Consider the following 19,451-nt stretch of genomic DNA (forward strand, 5'->3'; position numbering starts at 1 on the left):
TTATTTGGAAGTGGTGGAAGGGTCTGACTGGTGGTTAATCCCGGTGCTGGGCACTTGGGGCCAGGGGAGCAGACATCAAAGCATTCCTGTATCTGCTGGGAAAAACAGGAGAGGCAGCAGCCAGAGGCTCTGCCTCCTCCCTGTGCGGCTGCTGGGGTGACAGGTGGCATGGACCTGACGTTTGTGGCTCTCCATGACCCAGGAAAGCTGTCAAGATGTTTGAGCAAACTCCTGTGGCTGGATCTTCCTGCTTGATTTGTTGGGCACATCCCAATAATGGAGATGGCAGAGCACTGCATGGGTAGTTTCACAAGTTTAACTGAGTATTGGTTTGAGGGGATACTGCAAGGTGAATACTCTAATTTGAATAAAAGCTAGAAAATCAGTTTGCGCTGAGGGCTGCTTAAAGTCTTCTGCCATTTGTTGAGGACTCTGTTCCCCTGCGGCAGGAACATACTGGTAAATGCAATGGTCTGGCCATCAGAGACCAACCACTCGGGAGTCAAACAGCCCCAAGGGAGATTCTGGAAGGACCAGCTTCCTTGACGGAGAAGGTAAAAAGAAAATTTTAGGCATTTCCACACCACAAGCAGAATAACAAGTACTGATGAGTCAGGAAAGCTGCATGATGAGCTCCCAGCAAGTTCATGAGACCAGTGGCTGCTGCCCCTGTGTCTGTCCTGGGATCCACGGTAGAAGCTTTTCCTACCACAGACAGAGGATGGTTCAAACCTCTCATGAGTGGGTTCTGCAGCAATCCAAGAGTTAACATCTGGCCTTGGAGATGAAGAGCACGTGAAAATATAGCAGGACGTGACCTCTCATAAAGAGTGGCTAAGGTAACTTTGTCAAAGGCTGGCATTCAAGACTTCTCCATCCAAAGAGCCAAATGGCCCCAGGCAGGCTGCTCTGGGGGATTTCTGGGTATACCGCATAAATCGCCAACCTCATTAAAGCTCTGAAGACCACAGAATCCAGCTCGTGACCTTCTCCGGAGCAGAAAATGACAAAACGTTTCCTGATATTTATAGCAGCTGGAGAGCCTGATGGGAAAACCCCACTTGTGAAACATGGGCCGCTTGCCATGGTTGCTCTGCAGAGAACGGTCAAGCTGCTCCAAACTCCTGCCTGATGGACTGCTCCACCCCTGCGGCCACTTGACCCCAGGCAAAACCATGCTGAGAGGCTGCGCAAGCGGAGCAGGCATATGGATCTTGCTCCCATTGGCTCCTCCATTGCACAGCAGAACTTGAATTAGGCAAGGCTGAGCATCCTAGCAAAGGGGGCTTCAGCTGTGGGGCTATAGGGACTTGTTAGCCCTTGAGGAGCACCTTTCACCTGTATGATGCTCCACCTAAATGTGGCTGACCTTACCTTGGAGGTGACTGCAAGCTTTTTAAGGAAACTAAGGAGAGGGCACAGCCCCTTTGCCCGCCTCCACTAGGTGCCACCCACCTCCTCAAAGCATGGTGGGACACGCACTGGCACGTTTCTTTGCTGGCAGCTGAATTTCTACCACCCTGGCACACACCAAAGGTGCTTTCCATCGTGCTTAGTCACGCAGGTGCAGGAAACCTCACAGCCCAAGGCAAGCTCTTCCTGCAATGGGACAGGCTTCACTGAGGGCTCGTTGGGCGAGAGCCTCCCAGCACCGGCCCCATGCTAGACAAGCATTTGCTGTCACGCTGTCGAGGAGGATTCCCATAGCTTCTGTCTTGGGCCAGCGCCAGCACGGGTTTTCTGCTCGCTTCCAGGCCGAGGGAAGCAAGCTGTTCATCACGCACTGCCGTGAGAAGCTGTGAACAAACTTGCCAGCCATGATAGGAGCAGACAGCTTTGGAGCTTGCTGGGCTCAGCTGCCATGATGGCAGTTCTGCTCTAGTTGAAATGCTGCGATGGCACCCAAGGCCACGTACCGACCACTGCCCTGACACAAGCGCTGCCGGGCTGGGGGAATGGCAGGTGACAGTGAGCGCCTCCCACGTCAATGAGAGCAGCGCAGGTCACACTCCTGAACATCACCTTCACGATGAAACTGTTGCTCCTGCTCATGCAATGATGCCATGGGTAGGATTCAGCTTGAGGGCAGAAACCTGAATTTGGGGACCCAGGAGTCTCTTTATAGTCATCATAAAAAGCATAGAATGGTTTGGGTTGGAAGGGAACTTTAAAGGTCATCTTGTCCAATCTCCATGCAATGAGAAGGGACATCTTCAACCTGATCAACAGAGACCACTTCAGCTCACTCTAAAGGAGTCACCTGGTGCCTGGGCTCCTCCTGTGCCTCTCTGCCACAGCTCCCCTGTCAGCAAGTCCCCACACTCCCGTGGCCACTGTGGGAGACTGAGACCCTTACACACCTCATCCTCAACAACAGAACCCAAACCAGAGCATGGCCAAGACCCTACGTGCATCTCCAAAGAGCCCAGACAGATCTTCTCCCAGGGAGATCTTGGCCCTTGTGATGGCCCAGCTCCTTCTAAATGTCCCCAGGTAGTCTGCCTGTGACTCCAATTAATAACACTGTTATTTTGTCAACAACAGTGGGTCAGCAGCAATTCATAGACTTCACACTGGTTAACCTTCTTCCACCAAATAAGCCCAGGGATATTTTGACTCCCGGCCCTTCAGAAGTTTATTTGTGTAGGACCTGTCCACTTACCAGCTTCTGGCAATGAGAAGATGCCCAAGGGGCACAACCACTTCCTAATAGCTGGGGAAAGACTTTATGGTTGTGGTCGGGGCTCCCCGGCACTGGAGCTAGACAAGTTGAGCACCTGCCAAAGCTGCCCAAGAGAGTCCAAGAGGCCTGTAATTAGCCTGGGAGAAAAACCAGGGCAAGTGCAATGATCCAGCCATCACACCCAGATGCAATAAGATCTTCTGTGGAGAATTTGCAGGTGTTTTTCTCACTGGAGGCAAAACGTGTGGACTGCAGTTGTGAAGCTCCGAAAGAAGACCCAAAAGAAAAGGCACATCAGAGAAAGCCATCCCCACTTTCAGCCTTTTCCAAGTCCCATCACCCAGGAGGAGATGACCCAACACCAAACCAGTTCAAGTTTCCCCAGTGCCCTCCACTGCCTAGGACCAGATCTTGTCATCTGATGCTTCCAGCATTTTGAAGCAACAGCAGAGGCAAAGAGCAGGGTCAAGAAAATGGACAACCTTTGCCTTTGCCTGGCAAGGATTTCACGCCTTTCAGAAACAGAAGGACCAAGGAGGATGATTTCTCCACCTTCCTCCTGAGACACGTGGGATGCACCTTCCACCCTAGGACTGCCGGCTGCCACAGCACAGTTTCCACTCCAGGTAGCCCAGAAACCTTCACTGTGATTCGAAAGGGTTAGCCAAAAGGGATTCAACCAAGACTGCCGCGCTGCCTGGGCTCTCCTGGCAAATGATTTACAGATGCTGCAACTGGCTGGCGTGCTCTTCACTCAGACAGAACAAGCATCTGGCAGGTCCATTATTTAAGAGGCATTGCTGCCTTGCATGGAGGGTGTGTCCTGGAGATTTATTATCCAGATATAAAGTGACTGAGCTCTGTCTCAGGAGCACTGTGAGGGAAAAGCAAAGAATTTCTTCATAAAAGAACATGCTTATCATGATTGCAATTATTTGCACATGAAGGGGAGGCCAGGAGAGCAAAGGCATCACAGGGTGGCAGGGGGAGGTGACACAGGGCTGGTTTCCAGCGGTGGGGGGGTGCTGCCAGCTGGAGGAGGGTGCCTGGTGTGATGAAGGAATGACTGTCCCAGAAAAGGAGCAGAGAAAGCTGTGCCTTTTAACAGCACTTGGGACATTTTCTCCAGCACATTCCTCTCCCTCCAGTAATCTTGTGGGAGCCTGGAAAGACGGGTTGTGAAACCCAATCCCTCCCCACTGGCAGCTCTGTGGGGATGTCAATGGCCACAGCAGCCTTGCACAGGGGCAGAACCAGCATCCATCACATTGCAAACACCGAGACACCAACAATTAAACTGGGTGGCAAGGAGAAAGCCTTTCCCACCATATACCTCCTCCCTGGCCTGGCTTGTCCCTGCAGCAGGATGGACTTGGGCAGAGGCTCTCAGACTGGGGCAAAGGATAAAAATAGCTCAGCGTGATGCAATATTTACCTCTTCTTGAGATTTGGGTGAGGTCATACATTTGCATCACTTTGGGCTGTATATGCTTAGGGATAGAAAGTTAAATCCTCCGGGTTTCGGAGTAAATCCCAGTTCACAGCAGTAGCTGGAAGAAAAACCCGGTGGGATGCACTAGCTCCTGGGTGGCTCCTCCAGGCCAAGCAGGACCTTGCGTGGTGCCTGACATTCGTCCATCCCAGCGATGGGCAGGACATTGGATCTGCATCTGGCAGCGGTTCGCGAGGATGCTGGTCACAGCCACGTGCTGGGCTGAGCTGTGCATGCCTGCCAGCGGTGTGCATCCGCGTGACAAGCCTTCGCCTGCCTTTAGTTTCAATTGGAACCGCTAGTAATTTTAGCAAGAAAACCCTGAACCAAGCGCATCCTGCAGCAGGCTTACTAATGCTGGCCAGATGTGCTGCTCCTGGCAGGTGCCACGGTGGCTGCAAGCACGCAGGTGGCTTCGCAGGGGGAACTAAGAAAAAAAAATAAAGTTATGGGTCATTGCCATCAAACCAAGTCTTCCAGGCTTAGGAAAACTGAACCGAGCCGGTCCTGGATGCTTTGTGGACTGAGCTTGGGTGAGGCCCCAGGGCTGTAATGGTTTTATTTAAGGCGTGCAATAACCTTTGGCTCCTATTGTATTTGCATTTGCCAGAAAGACAGTTGGTCTAGCTGGATTAAAGCTGGCGGTAATTACATGCCAATGCCTCCTCTGTAGCAAGGAAGGGAAAAACGGAAAAAGAAAACCACTTGCGCATCCCCCTGCTCTCCACTTCGTGCAGAGATAGCCCTGCACCCTCCTGTGAGCAGAAATCCAGCTCGTGCCCAGCATTAGCGATTTGGAAAGTTATTGACAACGCAGTCTGAAAAGGAGGAGAGATGTGGAAATCACTCCTGGTGTCAAAATGTGTTTCGTAAGCCACAAGCCATATCCCCTGAAGGACACCCTCCGCCTTGCCCAGCCATCAACTCAGCAAGCAGCCTTCCTCAGTTCCCTAAATGAATGTGCAAAATTCAAAACAGATGCTCCAAGAAGCCTAGTCGAAGACATTCCCTTTCATCTGGTAATTGCTGCTTCCGAGGGAGAAGATCTGAAACAGTCCTCAAACCCTCTTGAATGGTCCAGACACCTATTTTTGTACTATTTGGACTTCAGAGCAGCTTTGGCTTTGGCATGCGAGCTACTCTTCTGCTCCTCATCCCCTCTTCCCAGCAGTTAATGGCCAGTCTCAGCCTCCTCGCCAGCATTTGCACTGCTGGGGCTGGTTCACAGCCACCTCCTTGCCACCAGCCACATGCAATCACACTGTAAGGGGTGCCATAATGCCACCAAGATGGGCACCACTGCTCCCTCAGTGCCAGCCAGGCACAGTACATGAAAGCCAGCCTGGGGGATGCAAAAATGAGGTGCAAAAGCTAAGGTGTTATTTGCAGTAATGGCAGTGGTAACACCTCTATTTAAAACTGCAGCAGGAGGAAATCCCCCCCTTTCCAGCTGCTATGGCTACACTCCCCCGGTTTTGACTTAACAGAAGCCTGAATTTAATTGAGGTACATTTGCACTGAGGATTTCCTCTTGTCCTCAACAGTCAGCCTTTCTAACTTCCACAAATAAACAGCCAGTCCTCAAACCTCGGGCTCTTTATTGCTTGTGGTTCCTTCCCCTTCGTTTCTAAGAAATGAGTAACAGGAGAAGGTTGCAAAACACACACTGACCACTCCTGGCTTTAATACAGCAAGAAATCAAATAAATGGGAAGAGAGGAATGAGGATGATCAACTACTGCATGGAGAAATCAGCTGCACCCATCATGAGTGCTAGACGCCATAGATGCCGATTTAGATGGTGAGAAAACACAAAGCAAAAAGCAAAACCAGCAATACCACCGATGAGTGCACGATGAGATGCACTCCGGTGCTGAAGCTGCAGCTGCAAAGGAGCCCACGGGCTGCTCTAAAAGACTTGGGGTGGAAAGTTAATGGCTGACATGATGTACTAAAGAACCACGGCCTGGAGAAGAGGAGTTCAGGGTCAAGAATCACTTAATGTGGAAAGATGTGATGGGGTCTGCTGGTTTCTTCCCGGTATCTGCCGCTGATCCTCAGTGTCGCATTAACATCACTCTCCCCAGTGGTGGAGACAAGCGTTAGGGGGAATTGTGTTACACCAGCTTCACTGGAAATCATGAGAGATGAGGATAATTCTGCTAATAACTGCAAAGCCCAGCTCCTCCTTGATGATGCCAATTTATGTATGATTTAATGAGGGTGCGGCACGATGGAAGGGCACTGCAGGGGAATATAAAATCCTGCCTCAAATGGATACAAGCTAATGCAGTTTAGATTAGGCAGGATGAAAAAAAATTAACAAAAATAGGTTCTTAACTAAAGGAAAACTTGGAAGTAGTAAGGAGGTGCTGAATGATGGAACATCTTTCTTTCCATCAAAAGTACCAGCTGAGTTCCACGTGCCAAGGAGAGGGCAGGGGTCCAAATCAGAATAGGCAAAACAGCATCTTGGCATCACCAGGAATAAGCAGAGCCTCCAAAGAAAGTGCAAAAAGGCATCAATGTGCAAAGAAAACCTACGGCAAAGATGTGGCAGTGAAAAGTTCAGGTGGGGGACACGAGACCCCAAGGTGAGAAATTACCACCCCTGGGCTCGGAACAAACATCTCACAGCTCTTCCTTTATCCGAGCAGGCTCCCAGCCATCACGCTGAGCGCAGAGCTTTGCAAGGTCTTGTGCACAAAGCTTCAAGCCCCTTTGGTAGGGTTTTAATCAAAACCTACTGCATCCTGGACGGTCCAACACACCTGAAAGGGGACCGGTGGTAAGGCTCAGCAGGCATATTTCGCTCTGATGAACTTAAGTGGTGTAAATCCACTTCAGCCTTTGAGCAAAACGCCAGGCACAGTCGTACACAGGAAACCTCTTCTTCAGAAGCCCAGCGCTGGGATTTGCACAAGATTAGCATGGTTAGGAGCACGAGCTGTCATGCTGCTACCTGAGGTTGCCAACCCAAAGGAGGGGGCAAGATGTTATTGAAGGCTGCATTAGGAAAAAAATCCCCATCCTCCACCAAAATGGCTTTTGCATTGCAAAAGAGGAGTGCACTAACGATATTAAATGATAGCTTTGAATCCGAGAGCTTTTGACAGTGAGAGGATGGTTAGGGTGTCCTTCTGTAAGTTGGGGCCATAACTGGTGAGCGTGTCGAGAAGCAGCATGGTGGATTTTCCCCAGTCAATGGGAGGATAAGCTGCAGATGTGAGTCACTGGGGCTGTCTGCACCGCAGGGATGGGGAAGCCTAGATGCCCTTACACCCCCTCCTCCATCCATTCTCAACTAGCAGCACTGGGGTTATTTAGGTTGGCAGACCCACAGCACTTGGCACAGCCCGCTGGAGGATAAATACCAGAGCAGGGAAAAGAGCCATCTGAGCTAAAAGCCAGTTTGGGTACAAGAAGAACAAGGCCAAATGGGTACAAGTCATCCACAAACAAAATAAAGCTGGAAATGAGAGCAGTTTGTATCCATGTGAGCAGCAAGGCTCCGGCAGTGGCTTTCCCGGAGGACCTGCTGGGGTCAAATAGCTCATTAGTTTTAAGAAGGAAGCCGACAGGGGGATTGTGTCATGGCTGCCTGTAACCATGATGGGGAGGGGGGACACCAGCCTCCAGACCAGGCAAAAATTGGTGGTGGCCCTGGGGCAGGCTTCAGCGGGACACGGGTCTTCTGCCACAGCCTGCATCCCACCTGGCAGCCGTACCTGAGCTGGTGGCGTACAGAGGGATGCAAATCGCATCTGCTTGCTCTCAGAGAGCAGGAAGCTGCGTGGGGAGAAAAAAAGGCACAGCTCCGTTTTTCCAGCTGACAGGAGCTTAAACACTGGCTGGGATTTGGGCTCGGGGCTCTCTGTGAAATTCAACTTGGCTTGTCTTAAGACAGCGGCTCTACTCCCCAAGCACCTTAGAAGCATTTCAGTAATAGCAGGGGGAATCAGACCTACTTGTCAAGCGTGTTGCTATTTGTGCAAATGCTGTGTACTGGAGGGAAGACTGAAGAACAAGTCCCCTTTTTATAGTGCGTTGTATGCTGGCAGAGAGCCTGCAAATTAGAAGGAATTCAGAGAGGAGAAACAACAACAACAAAAAAAGCCTAAGGGGCTTGGAGGGATTAGTTTTGGAGGGAAAAAGAAAAAGAAAGAGAACTAAGTGTGTGGTCCAGGGGATGTGACTTTGGGCTGGGACTGCACCCACTGCTATCCCATCCACAGCAAACCTCCCTGTGCAATGTGCATGCTTCCCTACCTGTCCTTAAGAGGCAAGATGTGTTTTCTCCAACCTCAGGAGACAGCTCCACCACATCCACGCAGAACAAAAATATTAGAACAATTACATACATGACAGAAAGTAAATTAAGCAGCCACCAGAGCAATGGGCAGCCCACAAACAGAATTGTTTTGAGCTGCGAGTGGCTGAGCCATGGCAATGAAGGGTGTGTGAGGAGGAAACCCCTGCTACAATGGGGTTTCTAGGGTGGTTTTATCCCTAACTGGCTCAGTTCATCCCCAAGTCCTTTTGAACGTTCAGGCAGAGGTGGAAGCTCCCTGTCTCAACGTGGCCCTGCTATCAGCATCCCTATTGTTTGGGGCACTGAGAAGGGCAGGAGGTGATCTCGATCATGGGCTTAATCACCAGCCTCCTGGAGAGGGGATTTTGGCAGGAGCCCAGCACCATCCCAAGGAAAAGCCTGGCTGTCCTCAGCTCGGGGTACCCTGCCTCAGGGGGACATCCCCGTGACCAGCTGGTTGCACCCCCCAGGATGCATCACCCCATCACCCTGGGGAGCACCATCACGTGGACACAGCCAGAACCTTTTGGGGTGGGCAAGTTGGGATGAAACTAATTTTCCTGTTTGTTGACCAAACCTCCTGTTTTTCTGCCTGCCACACAACCAAGCACAAAGCTATAATTTGCCAATGACGGTATAGGAGAGGAGGGGACACAGAGGCTGGGACTACACTTCCCTTAAATGCCCCTTAACGCCACCTTAAAAAATAATGAACCGGGGCAGCGGAGGTTACTGGTTTGGTATGAGAATTTTCATAAGCATGAGAAAAAAAAAAAAAAAAAAGACCACATTGCTCCAAAGCAATTTCTTTTTCTTTTTCTTTTTTTTTTTAAGCAAGCTTCAGGGGCTCTGGGAGAGCAAGGCTCACTGCAAAGTTTGTTTTCTGTTGTGCCCATGTTACCAAGCACAGCCGGCTAAGGAATGTGTGGCGAGGGGCGCCTGGCTGGGCTGCACCCCTGGGTAAATACTGGTGGCCAGGTATGACACCACGGTGAGGGTCACTGAGCCTGGGCATTGCCTGCAGCCCAGGACACTGCTCAGCAACCCATCTTCCCAGTTTAATGCAAGCTTTGCTTCCAGCAGCACTCCATTTCTGACCGTTGTATTGCACATGCAGCTAGTAAATAAACACAATATATACATTTAAGTATCCCAAGAAGTTGGGATAATCATGGCAATTCCCCCATCGCCTTTCACCAGCGTGCCAAGGTGCAGCGCAGTAGCCGGCAGCTCCCAAACCCTTCTCTGGAAAAGTTCAAACCCTCAAATACTTGGAATTGCTCTTTGAGAGAATTTATTTTAAAGCTGCTTTAACGGCAGCTGGGAATTACCAGGGAGGCACTTTGCTCTGCAATTTCCCAGCTGCTGACCCTGTTTGCATGAAGGGGGCCCTGGGTGGCCGCCCATCTCAGGAACATGTGCTGAGCCAGCAGTGCCTGGAGTTGCACCCAAATCTCCCCTTACCCCAGGTTGCAGGAGCAGCATAGAGGGCTGTTGTGCACAGCAAAAGCAAGAAAAATTAACTCCAGCATCCAGCAACGAGGGTGTGAGCTTGCTTAGCTGGGATGCGGTAGGGTTATTTTTTTAAGACCCTGTTGCAATGAGGGCTGAAAGTTGGACCCAACCATGTTGCTTCCTCCCTGGAGCAAAAGCAGAGCTGGGAGGCTCAGCCTCCAAAAAACCAAGCCAACATCCCAATGTGCTGGTGGCACATTGTTTTTTAACAAGCGTTTTGTTCTTAAAAAACAAGAAAAGAAAAGTTACTGAGCAAAATCACCGATGGCAAGTCTGCAGCTAAGCGTCAGCAGGACTGGAAGCAACAGGCACTGCATGAAGATTGGAAGATGCTACCACCAGAGCTGTGGCTGTTCCTCTTGCAAAACCCCCGTGCCGCTCTGCCCACCCCACTGCCCCAAGAGAGCTATGGAGCCCTTCTCTGCTCCACTCCTACACAGGGACACCTTGGTCACCCTGGCTGGGCTATGCGACTCAAACCCTAGAGATGAGGTTGCAGCCCTGGAAGAAGTGCAGGCAGGTGGGATGGGTCTGGTGGTGGGTAGAGCCCACCAACGGCTGCCAGATGTGAACCCACCTGCACAGTGCAGCCAGCCGGCAGCCGCCAAGTCACCCAGAGCAAAGGGGGCCCCCAAAGCCACAGGCAAGGGTTGGGCTGATAGGCATCAGCCCTCTGCATTGCCGTGCCTGTGGCCCCACACCAGCTTTCTTTTCCCTGCTGTCATGCTTGAAAGACACTTGTGGAAAAACACAGCAGAAAGGAGAGGGTTTGAGTAGCAGGTTGGAAAAGGAAGGGGGGGAAGAAAACAACTTGGCAAGGCGGGAGGGGCTGAAGGACACAGGCGTTTCCATTTCGGTGCAAAACTCCCAAGGGTGCCACTCCAAGCATTTATTGACCAACTCGCTTGCTCTCAACAAGCTAGCCTTACAAACCGTGGCAGGGAGGGACACTACTTCTGATCAAGCCACGTACAACAGCAAGACTTTATTAACTCTATAATAATCAACCAGTGACACGCACGGGACACAAAACACACGATCAATGACCCTCCTGGAGAGGGCTCTGGCTCTGTAGGCATTGCAACATCACCACAAAAAAGTCATCAAGTGGTCTCATGCAATGCTTCAGCGAACAAAAAAAAAACCAAAACAAAACAAAACCCCAAAGTCCAGCCAGGCAGGTACAGCCTGCTTAAAAAACCCAAAGGGTGCACCCTTGCCTCCAGCACTGCAGCAGATACTGAGGACTGAGTTGCTTATCTCAGTATTAGAAGGAAAATTAATCATTGTCATAACAAAATAAGAATATTAGATGCAGCCAGGTCAGGTTCACTGAGGGTGAAAGGCAATGGTTTGACTCCGAACCCAGCTGTTCTCCCCAGACTGAAAGGTTGCGTTGATAAGATCTTCCCCAGCACAAGTCTGTGCGGGAACTCATCATCCCCCCCTTTCTTGTAACACGATAATGCACCATATCGCCCCCCAGCTCTCAAGTTAAAACATCTTATTAACTGCAGTGACGTTGAAGAGGAAATCTCCGACAACTATCACAGAGATGAGAGGGAACTCGCTTACCATCGATCGGCTACGATAGCACTGCAGAGATATCTGCACGTAAAGAAGCATTCAGCCCCTCCTTCCCACCCCCCCACCCCATCACTCGATGTCATGGGAAACTAAACCTGACATCCAAACAGCCCAGATACAAGAGACTTGCAGTAAAAATATTTTTAAGATTAAAAAAAACACAAAATAAACTTGCCTTCCAGGAAACCATTTGGATACAGACCCAGTGCAGCTGCAGCCACCCTCCGTGTTGTATTCATCCCTCGGAAATCAGACAGGGTGGGGAAGAAAAGGGGAAGGGGGGGGGGGGGGAAAGAAACGATATTGCAGCTGATGAGCTGCGAGAGGCTGTTGGCAAAGTGGTCCAGCAATGATCTGAAATTCAGACGGTCACGTGAGGAGCCTGTCTGCAGCTCCCGCGCAGCCCGGGCTCAGCACTTCGCCGAACTGCACACGCAGCAATTTGCCGCGTCGAGATCTCCCGCCCTGCTCTCACCCATTTTCCAGCTTGTACCTCATCCAAAAAAGCCCAGCAGGTTTTTGCACTGCAAAGTGACCGAGGGCTTCATGCCAGTGCCACTCCAGCCACAAAGGTGGATTTCTGCCATGCAAGCGCAGGTCATGCCGAAAAGCATTGCTATGCTGCAAAACGACACCCCCCCCCACCCTTTTAGGTTCTTCCACCTAAATCGCAGCCCTGCAGGCGGCGGTGTCTTCTCCACCAGGATGTGCACTGCGGCCATCGCCCCACTGCGTCATGTGGGGCTGGTGGGGGGTCCCACTGGTGTGGAGGAGTGCCCAGGAGAACACGCTGTGCCTGCTCCCGGGGCCAGCCTGTTCCTGGGCAACCCTGGGCATGCCCAAAACCAGCCCCCAAGCTCCCCGGGCAGCCGTGGTTGCATCAGAGAGCAGCCGGGTAAGCCCAGACACCTCTGGGGTGAGGTGGCAGCTGGCTTTTTTCTTTATTTATTTAATTATTAAAAAAAAAAAAAAAAGCTTTAATTGATACCTGGGACATTGCTTCACACCCAAGGGATGCTTCAAGCTCCTTCCTTCTGTGTCCTGGGCTGCCCCATGGTGTGGCAGCTCCCAAGGACCCACCACCAAGCGATCAGCAAGTGTCCCTCTGCAAAAGCTGTAGGGGCTGCATGGAGCCAGCCTCGCCATCCCACTCGCTAAAATCCTCGGGACAATGAAAATGAATTGTTTTTCTCTGCTTGCACCTATTCTTCTCATAAATTAGCAAAAGGAATTAAAAGACTTAATGCTCCACTTTGCCTCGCCTTCACCACCTGGCTGGAGATGCATTGCATTGCACTAAAGTCAGGCAGATACAGTGGGACTAAAAAAAGAGCGTGGGTTTGGTGGGGGTTTTTTTGGGTTTTGGTTGTTATTTTTTTAAAGCCGGATTGCCTTTCACGGTGACTATATTTATAGGTAGAGCCGTTGAAATTTTAAGGGCTCCTTGCCACAGGAATCTGGTCACGTCTTGTGTTCACAAAGTGGCGTAACTTGACAAAAATGAACATTTAAGTGACTGATGGGTGCTGCTTCCCTCCCTTAGTTTTAGATAAAATCAGAGGAGAAAAAGAAAAGATGCAAAATGCATGGGGGAGCCACGCACAGCCCTGCCACGTGCCACAATCAGTATTTTCTGGGTTTGGAGCGTAGCGAACATGGGACTTCACACCCGCCCCTGGACCGGCACTTTCCTTTTCTGTCAATGACAAAAAAAAACCCCACAACTTTCATGAGTGGTTATTTTTGCTTTCGGTTTGGCTATCAGTGGCACGCACAAAGCCTCCTCTGCACTTTGTTTTATGGTTGAAAAACCCCAGCGGGGTTCAGCTCCGGAGCGGTAAAACTCGCTCTCTCCATCTGAAGCTACCCGGGAATGCCAACCACCAACGTGCCACGGCACACGATGCCCAGAAACCACGCAGTCTCAGCCCAAAAGTTTGCAATATTCTTACGCAACAGCACGCTATGCTGCTAAACCCCTGTTTTATTTTAATTTATGCTATAAAAGCACATTACACCATGTCCAAAGACGCTACCACCCTGCTGAGCACGTCTGGATGCTAAACTTTTATTTCCCTATGGCAACGTGTGCCTATTTAAGACAAAACCCAAACCATAATTAAAGTTATTGATAGGAGCCAACGTTTACAGCTTGCTATTTTAATATCAAGTGCTGTTGGATTTCAAGCCACTGATTTCCATCGCTTGCAGGGGATGATTAAGCTGGAAACTTGCCTAAATGCCGGGATTTTACTGACGTTTCTAAAGGCACTTCTACTGTCAAATCAAAGAAATGCACTTCAGAGGCCAATCCCAGTGGATGCTTCTCATCGGGGACCACCTTGACTGGAAGCCGGCAAGTGACTTTTGAGCTATCAACACACACATAAAAATAAACCTAAAATAGCCATAACGAAAGCTTTTTGCTTCTACAGCCTTCTCTGTCAGCAGAGCCAATGGGGTGAAGGCTCGTGGGGCTCCGGTAACATGGCTATTTTCAGCCTCATGGAAGTTAGCCCAAGTATCGCTTTCCCAAAGGAACACGCTTCAGGCTGGAGCACTTACCAAAGGTTAAAAGTCTCTTCCTTCACTTGCTCATGTGTCAAATTTGGTGGCTGCCACCAGCATCTGACATCCCCAAAAAGCAGCCATGTCAGGGCCTGTGCTGCAACTGCTCCCACCAGCTAGCACCCGGATGGTTAACTCTAAAGCCCAGTGACAGCACACTACATAAGTTCCTGGATATATACAACTATCAGTGCAGATTATTGGCGGGTGTACAAAGCCATCAACTTTAAATCCACCTGTAGCATTTTCAACATATGCTATTACCACTGATACAACCAAAAAATTAGCCGTTATTATAAAAGTGGAATTTAAATCCAGCTCAGAACACAGTAGGGAGATTGATGATACTTAATATACAAAAAAGTCACCAGCCCCATTTATCCACGCTAATAATTTTCCACTGCTATCAATAAATACATAACTTCATTAAGTCTGTTTTCTTGCTGATCCTCCTTTAGCAAGAAGTATGCATGTAAACCCAACCCAGCAGCTCCAGACGCTTAGTCGCCCCGTTTATGTTTCAGCTCCTTTGAGCAGAAAGATGAAGCCATAACTGAATTAACTGGAAATTGGCAGCAGCACAAACTTGCAGATTCCAGCTAATTGCTTGGATTAGTAATTCCAGTCGCATGCAAAATCCACCTTACCTACGGCAGAGAAAGGCATTGCATGGGGTGTCCTCCTGCTATGCAACCCACCTGCTTGCGCAATGGGGCCCACCAGCCTCCCAAAGCCCCCAAGCCACAGCCAGGCCTGCGAAAGTCTCGTTAGCCCGACACAAACATGCTCAAATATGGTCCAGGAGAGGCTGTCACTACTGCAACTGCTGATGCAGTGACCACAGCCCTGTCCGTTTGACAGTTTTCTTGCAGAGGTGGGAAATGTCCACTGGGATGGCAAGACTGGACAGCACAGAGTACACGCTTAACCCTGGGGGCCCCTGCAACACAGAGGCCTGCGCCCGGCCTCGTGCAGGTGGTGAGGCTCCCTGCAGCCCCAAAGTGTTCATGTCCGCTGCTTTGCCCTCTGCATCACACCCAGCGTGTAGTGCAGCGAGCCGTGTGCCTGTCAGGGTGCTCCGCCGCTCGGAGCTGCCCCGGTGGTGTGCACACTGCCCTGACGGGGTGCGTGCGTGACTGCAGCATCGCCCACGGCCTCCTCACCGGAGCTACTGCATGGTGCAGAACTCTCCTCTGTTGCTAGAGGGATGGCTGCACTGTGCACTGCCCTGCTCGAGCCCCACTGCTGCTACCAGCATTAGTGCGCTGTGCAAGGCTGAGAGGGACCCCCCCTTACCGCTACCGGGGTTACTGCACGGGGCACGCTGCACACCGCCCCCACCCCTGCAGCTACCGGGGTTGATGCACCGGGCACCACACGCACGACTCCCCCCATGCCACTACCGGGGCTGGAGCACTGGGCACCCCACGCACAGCCCCCCCATAGCACTACCGAGGTTGCTGCACTGGACACCCCGTGCACGGCCCCCCCCACGCCGCTACCGGAGTTGTTGCACCGGGCACCCCGCGCACGGCCCCCCGCCATGCAGCTACCGGACTTACTGCATAGGTCACCCCGCGCACCACCCCCCCGTGCAGCTACCGGGGCTGTAGCACCGGGCACCCCACACACGGTGCCCCTCATCGCGTCCGGGGGTATCGCATCGCACCGCGCCGCGCACGCCGCCCACCCCCACCGGGCCAGCAGCGTGCGGCGCCGTGCGCGGGCCTCCCCCGCACGCTGCGATCGCCCCACGTCGCGGCCTCCCCCCGCCGCGATCCCAACCCGCCCCCCGCCACGATCGCCCCGTTCCCGGCCTCCCGGGCCGGGGGAGGAGGGAGGGGGGGTGGGAATCGCCTCGCGCCCGGCCTCCCCCGCGCGGTGCAGCGCCGGCCCCGCGCTCCGCTCGGCGGAGGGCAGCACGCGGACGCCTCCCGCCCATATCGTTGCGCGGGCGACCCCACGTGCCGCCGCCTCCCCCCGCGCCGCCGCGCCCGTCCCGCGCACTGACCCGCTCGCCGGCTCCGGCCGTGCCGTCCCGCTCCGCGCCGCGCCGCCCGCCCAGCCCCGCTCGCCGCCGGCGTCACGTGGCACCGGGGGAGCCAATAGAGAGGTCGGAGGGGAGATGGCTGGGCTGGTGAAGGGGTGGGGCGGGGCGGCAGGGGAGGGGCTGTGCGGTGGGCGGGGTTGGCGAAGGGGCGTGTCCTCAAGGGGATTGGGTGGGGCCAGGTGAGGGGGCGCAGTGAGGCGCGGGGGATGAGGTGAGTGTGGCACGGAAGGAGGAAGAAGAAGACGAGGAGGAGGAGGAAGAAGAGGAGGAGTAAGAGGAAAATGAAGGTGAGGAGGAAAAAGAACAGGAAGAGTAAGAGAAAAAGAATGTGAGGAGGAGGAAGAGGAAAAAGAAGAAGACGAGGAGGAAGAAGAGGAAAAGGAGGAGGAAGGAGAAGACGAGGACAAGGAGGAAGATGAGGAGGACAATGAGGAGGGCAGGGAGGGAGGCCTGGGAACAGGGCCAGGGGCAGGCAGCGCAGGCCTGGGCTTGCTGCAGCAGTACCCCCCTTTACCACAGGCAGTACTGGTGGGGCAGAGGCCCATGAGGGCCCCCGCAGGCCAGGTGGGGTGCAAAGAGGTCGCTCATGGCTGAAGTGCTATAAAGGATATATTTAACAGCTCACTGTTAGCAGTGCTCAGTATATGCGAGGCACAATGGTGCCACCCAGGAGGTTGCTGCCCTGGGGACTGGCACGGTTCAGGAGCTGCCATTGCTCAAGCTTTTCAACTGAAGACCTCACCTCAGGTTGTCAACCTTTGTGGCTATAAATCCCTGCATAGATCTATGGAGTAAAGAACTACCGTAAATTCAAAGGAATAGGAACAGAGCACCTGATGTCAGCACAAGTTGCAAGTTGCCTCTTTTCATTTATTTCTGATTTATTGAGGGCTGTTTTAGCAGAAGTCACTGCAGAGGCAGCCAAGGGCTTCACAGACATTAAAAGAGTAGTAGGATAGGGTTTTTGGGGATGATAAACAGGCACAGAGGAATGAAGTGATTCCTTAGGAGTCATACACAAATACGTAGAGATGAAGAGACAGCAGCTGAGTATCAGGAGATCCTCAGATGTACTTGCATTTCAAGGATGTTTATTACTCATCCCTGAAAGGCACTCAAATGGTGCCCTCTGAACTAGAACCATTTGACAGTGTTTCTAAGACGCTACTCTGTTGAAAGGGCCAGAAGTCCTTTGGTTAAGCACCGGCCTGTCACAACCTACAGCAAGTCCTCCAGCAGAACTTGAGAAAGCCTGATTTGGCATAGTGACTGTTTCCAAAGAAAAAAGAGGAAAGAAAAGGTTCAGAATTTCTTAATGCAACATATGGGAAAAAAAAAATTAGTAAACAAGTCAATTTTTCCAAGGTTTCTTAATGCAATGAATCTTATCCAACTACAGTGTATATGTGTAAATACATAAAATGGATCCTTTGCTAAAACTTTTGGATATGTTGACCAATTTCAAAAGATATTAGAGACATTTCATTTCTGCAAATTTGGAAACAAGCAGCTGGATAAAAGGGTTATCCATCAGCATGCATAGCTCTCTCCTTTCCATCCAGTCTCAAAGCAGAGGCATAGTGTATGCTTAACCTTGGTTAGACATCAGCAAATTCACACCTTGCAATAGACATCTGCTGAAAACAGAAAGAAAACTGTTACTTCCCTTGCTATTGACATTTAGGTTTTGCTGTTTGACTCCCTGCTACCTTTTCTAAGTGAGAAAATTATCTGTTATTCACATCAACGTTTTTAATGAAATACTCAGAGCGTAACTTTCGGTGGTGCTAGAATTGGTCTGGCAAAGCTTAGCAAAAACTCTGGAGGGCAGAAGGCCTCCTGCTATTGCTGGTGATGGTAGGACTGACTGAGAAACCCGCCTGCAAATGCTTTCTTTAAAAGCAAAAAGTTGAAAACTGAAACAAACAAACAAAAAATCCAGCACAAAGAAAAACAACTTCACAGCTGCTCCAGTTGGTTGGGTATTTTTGGTCAAATCCTTTCTTGTTAAAACAGCATGACCCCTTTCCCTTCCATGGGGATTCCCAGGCATGATGGGGAACTGAATTTGGCTCTGAGGGAATACGTTTGTTTTTCTGTATCCTTTACTCTTTCTGAATATGATAGGCCTGCCTGCCTTTCAGATGCAGCAAATGCCAGTAATCTGTTTTTATTTAGTTGAGAACCTGAGAGTGGTAGTTGGCAAGCTGTTCTTTGCTTACCATTTGAAATGTCACATGGCAAATGCTCGCGCTTGAGCACAATCTCAGCTTGACAGCTCTGGCAAAAGAAAAAGGGGCAACAGCATGAGCCTCCACCACATCACTTCAGAAGTGCCGTCAAAACCAGCTTGATCCCTCTTGCATGGGTGAGACCGAAGGCTTGTTGTGCCTAAGAGTGTAGCTTCTTGGACAAGGGTGTAAATTCATACCAGTTTTGCTGCTGCTCTTTGGTAGGGGAACTTTCGTTCCGTTGTAAGCCTGAGAGAAAATGGAGGCATTAAAAATTGATATGCAACACAACTGAGGAACACCTCAGGTCTCCTAGCAAGCCTGAATCCATCTTCAGTCAAGCCCTTCCTCACTTCTCTGTATTTTAGAGAAACGGGCAGAGAGAAATGTTTCCACAATCGGGTCACTGCCTTAAGAGGATCAAATAGGCTTCACATTAGCTGTAATTTGCTGAATTTGAATGGATTTTCAGCATAAATATCAACAATCTCCTGTGCATGTTAGCATCCTTGAGCTTGTATTTCAGTGCATTACACTGAAAAGCAATGTGGAAGGACAGTAACCTCTGCACAGATACTAATCCCAGAGAGCTGTATTTGCCTTAGTGTTAGTGGAAAGCGTGGCCATGTTTTAATGTGTGCTTGTCAAAGTGTTTTTGTTACAGCTAGGACACTTTCCTGGATCAAGCCCATGCAGTCTCCATGTTTGCAGAAAGGATGGAAATGCAATCCATACACCTGCTTTGTCTGAGTTCCTGTAATCTGTTTTTTCCATGGCCTTTTCCTACCCATTCTACCATTTCCATTTCAGCCAAATGCAGCTTTCTTCAAGGTAGGGCACCATTAACACTGAACTGACAAAAAAAATTGCTCTCTTTTTTTGCCACCTGCAGATAACACTTCTCACAGCTGCTGTGTTAGAGACAGAAGCAGCAGAAAAGTGGTAATTCTGGGTTGTAAAGGTTACAGGAAGAACCACTCCTCCAGGGTAGGAAGTGAAACATGAATTCTTGAT

At 50.9% G+C, this 19,451-nt stretch overlaps 1 protein-coding gene across 1 annotated transcript in view; it reads right to left on the reverse strand.

Moving 5' to 3' along the window:
• The window catches only part of PTP4A3 (protein tyrosine phosphatase 4A3), a 45,901-nt gene extending 29,634 nt beyond the window's left edge, over positions 1-16,267 (reverse strand). Inside the window, exon 1 of the mRNA XM_040586048.1 lies at positions 16,168-16,267. The gene's annotated coding sequence lies outside the window, so the exon portion shown is untranslated. The remainder of the gene's footprint in view (positions 1-16,167) is intronic.
• Positions 16,268-19,451: the final 3,184 nt, after the last annotated feature.

Source organism: Falco naumanni, chromosome 3 (assembly GCF_017639655.2).
Source record: "Falco naumanni isolate bFalNau1 chromosome 3, bFalNau1.pat, whole genome shotgun sequence".
Classification (NCBI taxonomy): domain Eukaryota; kingdom Metazoa; phylum Chordata; class Aves; order Falconiformes; family Falconidae; genus Falco; species Falco naumanni.